This window comes from Cinclus cinclus, chromosome 11, assembly GCF_963662255.1.
Source record: "Cinclus cinclus chromosome 11, bCinCin1.1, whole genome shotgun sequence".
NCBI classification, from domain to species: domain Eukaryota; kingdom Metazoa; phylum Chordata; class Aves; order Passeriformes; family Cinclidae; genus Cinclus; species Cinclus cinclus.
The window spans coordinates 23,818,895-23,831,892 of NC_085056.1; positions in this window are offsets into that span (position 1 = coordinate 23,818,895).

The following is a 12,998-nucleotide window of genomic DNA, read 5'->3' on the forward strand; positions in this document are numbered from 1 at the left end:
TTTAATTGTGCCTCCAGTGATGCAGACCTGTGTCTATTTGCTTTTTGGGCACAGTGCTTCTAGGGGATAACCTTTGCTTCTCTCTTGTGTTCAGTGTGAGGTGTTTTGCCCCATTTTGAAATCTGGAAATTGAATTCCAGGTGTCAGCATGCCAAGGCAGGAAAGGGACAGCTGTGCGTGGGGGTTCTAAAGATGATGTACTGAGGAAAAAATCTCTGGTAGAAAGGTGAAAACAGGTTAGGCAGTGCTAGAGGGATCTCTTATCTATTTTGGGACTGAAGTTCCTTCTCACTGCTGCCTGTGATGTAATTTTCCTTGAATTCATTGTAGTTTCTCTATGGCTTGTGAGTCTCTAGGGAGGCACAAAGCTGTGTGGTCAGATTTGAATTGTTCAATTACAACATCTGAGAGCACTGGGCACAAGCACACAGGGTTGTCCTTGACGAGCAGGGTCCCGAGTTGTGACGGCTGCAGCTAAATCCCTTTTGGAATTCTGCTCACACTGTGAGGCAGCTGTAAAATTTTAGCCTTAATGTGCGCTACCTGGAGAATTTCTGAAACCATAGTACATGGTTATAAAAAATGGTTTCAGGAATTATAAATTTCTTTTGCTGTGTTCTGACAAAAATGCTAAAATTTCCAGATGCATGAATGCTTTCCAAATTGAGATCTTCATCTGGCAATATTATAAAGATGATTTTAGAAAACGAAAAGGTTTAGTAACAAATACATTTCCCTGGATTTATCTCCTATTTAATATTGTAGCAGGCAAGTCTTTTATGTCAGAGGATCCTAAAACTAAGTTATTGTTAGAATTAATCACAAAAGAAGTTGTCATGTCTACCAAGCACCCAGAAACAACCAGTAGGTTTTCAACCTCAGGTTTAAATCTCATAAATTTCTCAGCCATTCGTGCTTAATATCCTACACCCTGTGAGCAGTGCTGTGGTGCCAGCACTGCTGCAGCTGCACCTCACCAGGGAAATGTGTCCTGGGAGTAGGAGCGACCCTTGTGTGAGGTACCATTTGCTCAGGAATGTGTGGTGCCAGCAGCAGGTCTCCTGCCAGGCCCCACCGAGTAGGGGCTTGTCTAGGAATGGAGCGGCTTTGGTTTTCCTTTGCCTTTTGGGATCCTGGTTTTTAAGAGGATCAGGTGTCCCTGCAGGGTGTCAGCACCCAGGCTGCAGCAGAGGCAGGGCTGAGGGCGGCATGGACCCCACAGGTCAGGGGACCTCGGAGGTGACAGGGACAGTTTGAGGGTGCTGAGGGGTACAGGGAACGGGGATGGGAAAGGGAAAGGGCAGCAGCTGGATTGAGGTCCAAGGAAATAAATAGTGCTGAGGGAGGAGGCAGTGCAGAGTCTGAGGGATGTGAGAGGTGAAGCAAAAGGAGGAACTAGCAGTTGTTCTGTATATCTGTACATTTTCCCACTGTTTCCAGCAGGGGCTACAGGAAACATCTTGAGCAGGTTGATCACAGTACCAGGTGTAGATTCTTCCTGTCCACCAGAACTCTTCATGCAGTTTTAAGCTTTATCTGCTTTGTCTGCAACATTTTATCTGCTTTATTGCTGTGGGTTTGCTGGTCCAAACCTCGGTGGAAAGAGATGTTAACACTGAGGTGTATTGGATTCCTGCTCCTGTGTTTTCTCCCATCCATGCAGAATTTTTCTTCTTAGCATCTGCTGATCCTCTGATTAGCTTTCCTCAACTCCTTTCAAAGCTGGTTCTGAAAGGGCTTCTGACTGCATAGGCACAGCATTCCAAGATCTCCCATCCCTGTTGCTTTCTTTATCAATTTGGTATTGTTTGCTCTAAAAATAAAAATATTTGGAAATGTCTGTTATAGAATTTAACACACTGTACACTATCTGTTGTGTAAGACTTCCTGACAACGGAATTGGTGAAAATTAAATGCCACAGACCTTACCCCCGCTCCAAACCCACAACTTCCTGAAGTCTCTCTCAGAAAAAAAATGTCAATAATTATTATGTGCTTATGTTTAATATGTGCTCAGCCACAGGATTGCTCAGGGATCAACCCTAGTGAACATAATTTGGAACCTCACAGAGTTTTCAGATTGTGCATTTTAGGGGTGCTGAGCACCTCCTGCTTTTTGTAGTCTCAGTTCTGTCCAATTTTTCCCTTTCTTTCTTTTTTGCATCTATTTTATCTTTATGGATTTCAAGTGCAGTTCTACTCAGTGTTTTAGTGAAAAAGTGCAGCTGGTGCTGCAGAGCTCCCAGGAGATCCGGAGGGGTGCAGTGAAGGTGTGAGGAGGGTCCTTCCTGCCCAGAAGAGATTCCTGGAGGAGTTTCCATTGGTGGCTCACCAATGAAGAGAATGGGTCTGAAAGAGTAAATGTGCTTCAGAGCATCCCAGGGATGGTGCAGAGATGTTCTTCAGCTGGGCCACTCAGCTGGGTCAAAGTAGCCAAAGTGCAGGTTTGACTTTTTGTTCTGGTCGTTCCCTGCTGGAGCAGCAGATCCCACTGGTTAAAACAGAGCAGCCTTTGCTGCAGACACTGAGCAGTGCCCCAAGTTTTGATTTGTTGGCAAAGAAAATTATCTGCTGGGAAACTGCAACAGCTGCCTGAAAATTAAGAAAAAATTGATAGATTAAATAAAACGAGGTCCTAATTTTGTTACGGGGATAAGAAGACCTTACTTCACCAAAATTTGCTAAATCCATCAAGCAGTAGGGTGAACCCACCATGAATTGTGATGTGAGAGCCACCAAGGCTCCTGCTAACCTGTGATAGGGAATTGTGGAAGTGGTTTCCATATTTTACAGTTCAAAGGTGTTCTCTGTCTTCCCTCCTGCCAGGTTTTGTTAGCAGACCTGAGCAGTGGTTGTACTGATATCTCTGTACTTGCAGCACCATCCTCTTGTGAGCTTTGCTTTTCTCCTCAGGGTTTGAGTGACAGGTGGAACAACTGAAAACAATGTATTTCACGACCCTTTTTGCCCTTCTTTAGAGCTGTGTTAAAATTCTTCATTATTTATATTTAATCTGCCTTCTTGGGGTTTGATTCAATGCAATGGCTTTTTGAAATCCAGGGGGTATGGGATCACAGACTTGCACTTGGACAGAAATTGAAAATGTAATAACAATGTGAACTCCTGGATCTGGCTGATCCTTCCTGTGCAGGGGCTCCTCACGCCCTGGGTGGTTCCAGAGAGCAGCCAGCATGTGCAGAGCCTGGATCTGTGGGGCTGCTGTGCAGTGCAACCCAAGAATTAGGATTTAAAATTGCCACCAGTGAAGCGTCCAGACATAGCTGCCTTTCACCATTGTGGCCCATCTCACTTTCTGCTGTTTCAACACATTTTCATTGAGTTAATACAATATTGATAACAGGGGAAAAAAAAGTTACACAGGTTTCCTAGCTTGGGACATGCCTTTTTCAGCTGGATTGCTCCTTTCTATCTTTTTCCCTATTTGCAGCAAATTGTTTTCCAGTTCCTCAAGTTTGAGAATATAATTTCAAACTATTAAAAATCGCCATCTGCCCTACAGAGCTTAGGGCTCCTGAAGTATAACAAGCAGTTTCCTTGCTATTGAAAACAATTTTGAAAATATTTTTTGGGATTAATTTAATGACTGGTTTGGTTTTGGTTTCTTTGGTGTATTTTTTTTTGTTGCTGTTGTTGTTTTTGGTTTGGTTTTTGGTGTTGTTGTGTGTTTGTTTTTTGTTTTTGTTTGGTTTGTTTTTATTTATTCTGTTTTTTTTTAAGTGGGTCTATTTATAAGTTTTTTCTTGAGGTGCACTTAGCACAGACACATTACACTACCAAATATTTAACATTTGTCAAGAGAACTTTCCAAGAAACTTCTGATATACAAAAAAAAAAAGAAAGCACTACTGAAATATTCATCATATGTTACCTGAAATATCTTGTGATTAATGGGCAGATACAGTACCAGCAGGTAATCTTTAAAATAACTTAATCAAGTAGCAACTGGTAACACTGTGTGATGTTGCCTCTGGGAATAGTTGCAAGCAGCAGAAATGTTGATTACTTGGCCCTTTGCCTTTTCTAGTGCTGAATTACTGAAATCACAGTGAAACTTTTGCATAAATGCACATAATTCTCATTTTTATTTTTAGATATTAATATTGTTTGACTGAAGAAAATGCAAGTCAAACTTTCCCCACATTTTCACTGGTGTTTCTCTCTGGTTTGGATCTGTGTGGGTCCTCTTTGTAGGAATATTTTGCTAATTTGCAGCAGACTGAAAAATATACAAGCAAAATATCCATGATACATGAACGCACATAGGTAGATGTTTCTTAAAATTAAAATGTGTGCTGCTGCAAAAGACAGCACAAATCTAAGCTGCATCTCAGAATCTTAATAATTGAGATTTTTCTTTTGATCTTGCAAGATTTATCAGAAGACTTGATTTAGTTATACTCCTGCTTATTATAGAGAATATGTTTATGGATAATAATCTAAAGTTTTAATTTGGTGGTAAAAATAAAATTATGAAATATACATTTCCTTGGATCCAAGCCTTTGGTTTTGCACTTGAAATGTTAAAGGAGCTGTGAAATTGCTAATTTGCATCCCCAGGAAATGTGGAACACCTGTTTTTTGGCAAAGGTCTTTACTGAAAAGCAGAAAATAGTTTCAAAAGATGTGTACTGCAGGGCTGATCACAGCTAGCAGGCTGGGGTCAGCTTAGATTTAAAATGGAGTTAATTCCAGTCTTGAGCACTGTATGAACAGGATTATGGGGCAGTTTTAAACACAGACTTCCCTTTATAAGGGTATTTTTCAAGTTTAAAACTGGGACTTCTTATTCTGTCCCTCAGTCATTTGGGGACATGAGCTGTGGGTTTCTGAGCCTGTCACTCTGTAGGTATAACCTGAGATGCAGATGCTGTAAATTGTACCTTTGCGAAGACCAAATACTGTCCCAAGAGCCCTTGGGCCTTCTCCCAGAACTGCTCCAGAAGAAAATCAGTGTTTGCTCTGCGTGCTGCCCCTACAGCAGCAGTGAGGTGATGGGGAGCAGGGCCGGGCGCCTGTCCTGATGTCTGTGTTCATGGCCGTGGCTTCAAGAGAGCTCCGCTAACAACGAACGCCTTCGTTCTGCTCCTACCATGGCACAGCCAGGAGCTGGGCAGAGCTGCTCCCGTGGGGGATGCCGGGCTGGGCTCTGGGGCTGGGCTCTCCTCGCTGGGACAGCCTGGTGTGCCCCAGGCAGGAGAGCAGAGCACAGTTCCAGAGCTGCTCATCCCTCTGCCCTCGGCCGGCCTGGCTGTGCGAGTGAGCCTGGCCAGAACGGAGTTTGAGCGCTGATCATTCAAATCCCACTTGGGGGATCATTCAAATCCCACTGGGGGAGCCCATAGAGTCGACACGAAACACACAGAGAATACTTTCTGAAATGCTGAGAAAGGTGTAACCAACTTCAGCCCCTCAAGTTCCAGCAAAGCAGCAGTCTGGCCACAGAGAAGTTTTGATGGGGTGCCCATATCCTACAATAGCCCCTTATGACAATGCCTTCTGTGTCACCGCTGCTGCATAAATAGCACAATTTCTCACCTACACCTAGGGAATAAGTGTTTTGCTTGTGCTGTGCCAGCACCGTGTCCTCCAGCACCTCCTCATTTCACGCTGCCGTGCGCAAGAAGCAAATCCCAGCAGGGAGAGGGGGCAGCCGGGGATCCTGGCTGGAATTTGGTGGTGCCTTTGTGTGTCTGGAGACAGCTGCTGTTTATTCCTATCGTGCATATTGCAGTGTTCTCCATGTGCCTCCCACACCAAGTTATGTGCCTGTATTCAGTTAAAAGGGCACTTAAAAAGCAGTATGACACTTCTCTGTGCTTGCAGCCAATGGAACAAAGACTCTACATTTTTCCTCACCCACAGCACAGCATCAAATACATTTTAAATTTTGGTTAGTAAGTATGGAGGCCAGAAGGATGTGGAAAATTTATTATCACTTCTTATATGACTTCCTTTGTAAGTTATTGCTGTGTTGAACCCGGCTGGACATTTATACGTGAATTTGTAACTCTGCTTAAGGGGAAAAATGAAGGAAATAATGTCTTGAAGTCCTCTAGTCATTTCTCTTGGTAGATTGCTCCACTGGTTGCTTGCCCTGACCCTTAAAATGTGTGCCTTAATGCAGACTGATTCTCGTTTGGATTCAGTGTCCTGTTTGCCTCCCCTCACCTCATTAGAATTTGTACTTCCACATCACCTTATTCTTGGGAAGGAGCCTCTCTCTGCTTTACTGTGCAGTGCAGCTCTGCAGAGATCTTTAGGAGAGTCCAGGGAAAGTATTGACATGCCATTGGGATGCTGCTCCTGATCTAATTATTCTGTCTTGGGTCCCTCCCTCCTGCTCTTCTGTGTTTAATTAGCAGGGCTGCAGCTCGGAGCTGGCAGGGCTCTGAGGGGCACTTAGGACTGCCCTGGGTCCCCGCTTTAATGGGTTAAACACACCAAAATTGTTGAAGATAAATGTGAAGCTCTGTTTTTCCAGTACTCAGATATTGCCCTGCATAAGGAATCTGTTCATTTTTAAGATTCAAAAATTAGCTCAAAGGAGTTTTAAACTTCTGAGGTTTTGTAAATCTTAAAAACCTGGAAAGCGTAAGAGAGAAGGAAACTGGAGCTAGGGAGGGCTCTGGAGCCCCAGGAGGGGCTGAGGGAGCTGGAAAGGGGCTCAGCCTGGAGAAAAGGAGGCTCAGGGGGACCCTGTGGCTCTGCACAAGTCCCTGACAGGAGGGGACAGCCAGGGGGGTCGGGCTCTGCTCCAGGGAACAGGGACAGGAGCAGAGGGAACGGCCTCAGGCTGGCCAGGGCAGGCTCAGGGTGGGTATTGGGAATAATTTCCTCACAGAAAGGGTTCCCCAGCCTGGCAGAGCTTCCCAGGGCAGGGGTGGAGTCCCCATCCCTGAAGGGACTAAAGCCATGAGGACATGGCACTTGGGACATGGGTTAGTGGTGGCCTTGGCAGTGCTGGGTTAATGGTTGAACTTGATGGTCTTGGTTGGTGTTTTCCAACCTAAATGATTCTATTTTAAAATGGACGGAGGTTAGTAGACACACTACACTTGGTATTCTGTAGGATTATTTCCAGATAAAGGCTGTGTTTCTCCATCCATATAATTGGTGGACTGAGTGGAACAGGACAGATTTACACCATGTAGTCTTAATGTACAAGTTTATAACTGAACTGCGATACTTTGGGCAGTAGATTAATATTTTTATTATGCTATATATATATTTATATATATTAGTATATTTTCTGCACGGCACGAGTGACTTTTTGTGCTGGAAATGGCTCAGAAAATAATTTTTTATCAAGTTGAACCCTGACAACATTGTTGCAGCAACTTCTTTACTTTTTCCCATTTAGAATCTTTGTAAAGTTTCCTTAACATGTGGTGTTTTCTCAGAGCACAGTTTTTATTTTCCAAAGCTTTTATCATCTTAAATGTTTTTCTCTGAGGTCCCTCTGATCTGTCCATCTCCCAAGCCTGCTGCTCCCAAGCACAGGCTGAGATCTAATGGGACTCGGATAATCGTGCTTATTTTGCATACTCAGTGCTGTGACCTAAATAGCATCACTTTTTATGTGCCAGGGTTTCCTTGTTGGCTTGTACTCAGTGCATTATCCTGCCTGACACCCAGCTTTGAGTCTGTGCTGGTCCTGTATGGAATCTATTCACAGGGAAAATCCTTCCAGCCTTGTTCAGTTTAAACTCCTTGCATCTCCCAGCACAGGCATTGGATCTCAGCGGGAGTTGTCAGATTAAGACTGAACAAAGACCTCAGGATTTGGTTCCCTGTCGGTGCATTTGTTTGTTCCTTTCAGCTGAAACTATTTGTCATTTGTTTCTATTGAATCATAGGACAAATTGATTTAATTATTTTGGTCCCTTGGGGTCTTTGACATCTTGCATACTGTTTAGGGGAAGTGTAAAGCCTGGCAGTTTTCTCCCTAGTTTCTTATATTTAATAATAAACAATAATAAGGTTGCTGTATTTGTAGTCTAAGTGCATGTTGGATATTTTGAAGAGTCTACTTTGTAGCTTCTTAATCATGAAAACTTGCTGAAAACCTGGCTTTTTCAGGGAGAAGGTGGGGAGAACACCTTGCAGAGAAAATAAAACAAATGACAAAACTCTGTATCACACAGATGTACTTCTGGGGGGGAGAGGGGGGGAGAGAAAAATAACCCCAAATGTCCCAAATCAATGAAGAGTCTTTACGTTTGCATGTTTAGAAATAAAGGTATTAAGGGAAGAAAATACAATCCCAGAAGTCCTAAATCAGTTTGTGTTCTTAAAGACCTTTTATGCTTGCATGTTTAGAAATAGAGGTGTAAAGGGAAAGAGGAAAGAGAAAATAATTACTTTGTGCTTGGGTATGATGACACATAGAATTCTGTTATATAGAACCCATTTCCTCTCCATATTTACAGGAAATCTGCAAATATTTGAAGTAATTGTATCTCCTGGCATACATATGTGCATTGGTGAATCATGTAGTGAGCAGATATTTAAATCAGTTGCAAAATACTGGTGTTTTGCAAAATCAATGTCTTAAAGACTGAATTTGCAACTGATTCTTTTTTCTTGAGGTAAAATCAGCAGCTTTGTCTCTTTCCATTATATAGAATCACCTGCTCAAACAGAATCACAGAATGGTTTGGGTTGGGAGGGATCTTAAAGTCACCTTGTTCCCACCCCTGCCATGGGCAGGGACACCTTCCACTATGCCAGCTTGCCCAGTTTGATTATTTATATGATGTATGTCCCACAGCAGTGAGTTTGGGATCCTCAGGCTGTGTTTGCATGTGTGGATAAACCCCCTAAAAGCTGGTGCAGAGTTTGTGGCTGGAGGAAAGGGGAAATGACTAAGATGGTTTTGAAAGGGACTGATCCTCAGCTGTTGAGGGCAGAGCAAGCTGTGGAGTGGCATCCTTGAAATGCATCTTCGAAAAGTGACATTTTTATTTATTCAGCTAGTTCACTGAGTAGAACACTAACCTGTTTGAAGAAGAGCTGTGAGAGTCTGGTGCTGCGACTCTTGTGTATCTCCCATCACAGCCCTTCCTGCAGTGCAATATCAGTGCAGAGAAACAGCATGAATTTTATCAACTTTCCTGCTGTGGATGCACATGAACATGAAAGAAAAATTCTAAAAGTTTGAAGCTTAATCTGCAGTTCTTTGTTACTGTCCTGTCTTTTACTGTCCCTTTTTGTCCATTCCTCCAATTCATAATTAAAAGGGAGGAAAAAATAGGAGGAGGAGAAAGAAGAAAAAAAAAATGAGATCTCTCCAAGACTTTTGGCTCTAATTAGATTTTCATTAAGGTTTTATAAAATCTATTACACAAATCCTTGTAAGAAATGAGATCACAGTTCATGGAGATGATTAACAAATTGGCTTAAGGAACTTATCTTGAACCTCTCAGACCCACTGTGGAGTTCTGGCTCCCCTGAAGTGTTGGTAGGAAACACATCCAGAGTGTCAGTTCTGAGCAGTGTACAGAGGAAAAATGGGATCGGATGGGCCCAGCCGTGTTGGTACTTTTTCAGGAGAGCACATCCACCAGCCCCACTGAGCTGTGTGTGATCTGCCAGCTGCAGCAGTGAAAGCCCTCAGAGCCAGACCCAGAGCGTGGAGCTGTGGCAGCTGAAGGCAGATTTCCCTCGAGCAGGCTCAGCGGGGCTGTGCCTGAGCCCCTGTCTCTCTTGGCGTGGCCAGGGAAGGGAGGGCAGCCCTTGGTCCCGTCTGTCTGCACTGCTGTAAGCCCCAGCACTGTAATCCTGGAGTGACCTGCTCAAGGGCTGCCAGCGGACACCCCAGTCAAGATTAGAACTGCCAAAACAGAGGGTATGTCCAAAAATTATGACTGAGAGGGGAATTAAGAAATTGCTTTAACTTTGACACCTCTGGCATGGTGATAGGACAATTCCTAAAACTCTTCTATGGTTTATGCAGTGATATATATACACACACACACACACACACACACATATATATATAACCTCAAAACATTTTATAAAAAAATACATTTCTTGATGTTAAGCAGGTACAGGTGGGAAAGGTCTCCTAACCAGACTTTTTGAACTGGTGTTCTTGGTTTCTGACTATTCTGGAATATTTAGGTTTGAATATAATCATGTGAGGTCTAAAAGCACGGATGAAAGCAAACTTGCAATCAGGAATTTGGTCCTGGGTCATCATGAGAAACACCCATCAAAATTATCTTCTTTAAGGAATATTACTGAAATGTGATGGTTCCAGACAGGATTACTAGATCCACTGGGACACATAACTCCTGATGGAAGTTCTGGCTTCAGAGCCATAGCCCTGCTCTCCCTTCCTTCTCACACTGTCTCTGCCTTCTGCTCTTGGTAGTGGAAGGAGTGCTGTTGTACAAATCAGGGAGGTGCCTGACTGGCTATGTTTTTTTGATGGGTTATTTTCTGCTGGATCATTCCCATCCTTGATCTCTGAGTGTGCTGTTTGCCCCCGCACAGCCTAGTGAGGGAGATGGGAATGTGTGGCTGAGGGGAGCCTGAGCCCTGGCACTGCCTGGTAGCTCTGCTCGTGAGTGTTCTGCCTCACTCAGCTATTTCAGCCTTAGAGTTAAAACTGTGCTCTTTTCCCATACTGGGAGGGAGTAAACACCACAGACCCTCTTCCTGGCTCTGTCTAAACCCTAGCTCAGCTGTGTGGGATGTGCACGGTGCCCCTCTCCCCTCCATCTGTGCAGGAGTACAAGCAGCAGGAGCAGCAGCTCCTTTGCCATTCCCAAGTGCCGCCTGTGAGCAGGAATTCAGCAGGGAAAAGCAGCACAGAACAGGAGTCGCAGCTTGTCCTCATTGTTGCTGCCCCTTGCCAAGCTTAAAGCATCTCTTTTTCACTCGCTGGAGAGGGTATCAAGCACTTGGAAGAAGCAGAAGTTCTGGAAGCCCAAAGTTTGGAAATGAGGCAGCAGCTTGCTGGGTGTTGTGCCCTTTTAATCAGCAGCCGCAGTGCACGAATCAATGTCTGACACTTGTCAACACAACATGTCCCAGCCTCTGTTGCACATTGTGCTCCAGGGTCCTCATCCTAAAATTCATCTGGGACACGGAGCTGGGATCTGCTCACCTTTGCCAACACTTATCTGCAGGATACAGCAGCACTGGACTAACGTACAGCAACTTGTCTCTCATCAGCGCTGTAGGAGATAAGCTTGGATATAGGTATTTTGCCAACTCTAAATACATAATAGGAAAAATATTTTATCTTCATAATATCAAGGTTAAAAAACTGCTTTGCAGCCTTACAAGTTATTTGAAACTTAGGTCTTAAAGGTTAAGAATTAAAAAAATCTTAGCTTGCCCTTGTAACCTCGAGTCACTTCTTTGTGCACACACGCTATTTTACAATTATTTTAATTGCAGAATAGCAATCCTAGCTTCACGTCTTGCAGTTCATAAAGGTTACGGAATTGCACCTGAGGGCAACAGCTATGTCACATCGAGACTTTCTTAAATGTGTCTGCTGGAAGCAAATGTGCCTTGCTGTTAAAGGGAGGATTTGTTAGTCAAATAAACTGGGACTGTCCTGGTGCCACACGTGTCTGGTCTCACAGTAACCTTAAATATATATGAGGAAATGTCTCTTAAGGTAGTGCTCACTTTACTTTTTAATTTAATATTAAAGTTCTCGGCAGTTATTTATTTATTTATTTATTTATTTATTTATTTATTTATTTATTAAGGGGGAGGATGAGGTTTAATTCCTGGAACGGGGAATGATGCAGAGGTGCAGTTGTGGGCTGGTTTTGGGGTTATTTTCCTGCTGCAGGGAATGCCAGGTCCCCACTGTGGGCACACAGAAAGTTGAGCTCACAATGGGGTCCTGCAGCTCTTTAAATTATGATGCAAAAGAAACCTTGTTCCCATAAGGAACTGAGCGTCTCATTTCTGAGACAAAAGTTGGTAGAATGTGTGGTACTGGGTTCATGTACCTTGAATGAATTGTCCTGAGCACTGGAGGAGTTGGAAATTTGGAATACAGAACAATTCCTGTGTATGCAATGACTAGCAATAAAACTGGAGCAAAGAAATTATGGCCCCCACTGCAATCAACCTCCAAATCTCTAATGAATTGAGGAGGATGAGGATTTGGCCAATAACTCCTCTTCTACAGACAGGACCAGGACTGGACTGATAAAACTCAAATTATATATTTACTGATGAGATTTTTTAGCTTTGAGAGGAGGACATGAAAATTATAATTTAATATTTACAGCAGCTTTTTGACATTCTATACCTCAACATGAAGGACTTTTAGTTGCGAATGATAATTCCAAATATCAGGAAGCAGATGTTTCTTGGGAAAAAAAAAAAAAACAAGCACCAAAACTGTGACAGCAGATGCAGTGAGGTATGCAAATAAACACAAAATATAGTGTAGGCTTGGTGTTTTAGGGGGTTTCTACTTTTTTGGCAGGGGAAGGAGAACCTTTAAGATGGTGTATATTTGTGTTTTACCTAATCACAATTTTTAATTTAGTTATATATTTTGATCTCTAGTCACCAAATTGTTCTTTAGCAATAAACAGCTCTTTGAGACTGTTCTCAGAGGAAATACAAAGTAAATTCTATTGCCTGTTTGGTGATGTTTACTTGAAAGTACTTACTAATTAAAAGCAGAGCAAGTTGGGACAACTACGGTATTTATTGACTATTATAATTTTTAAGCTGGGTAGTCAAATGATCCAGCTTAGATCTATTTTTACACAACTCCATTTCATTGTTCTTATACATGACATTAAATTATTCATGTATTTTTTCTTTTTTTTTCCTCCCTCCCACTTTTGTTAACTGCATTAATTTGGGGGATGTTTCCAGCTTAATTTATTAAATCTATGTGTGTGTATTTGTTTCTCTCTTTCTTTATTCAGAGACAGTTATTAAAGTTAAATTCAAGTTAGTGAGTACTAGTATATGGAGTAAGACCCTGC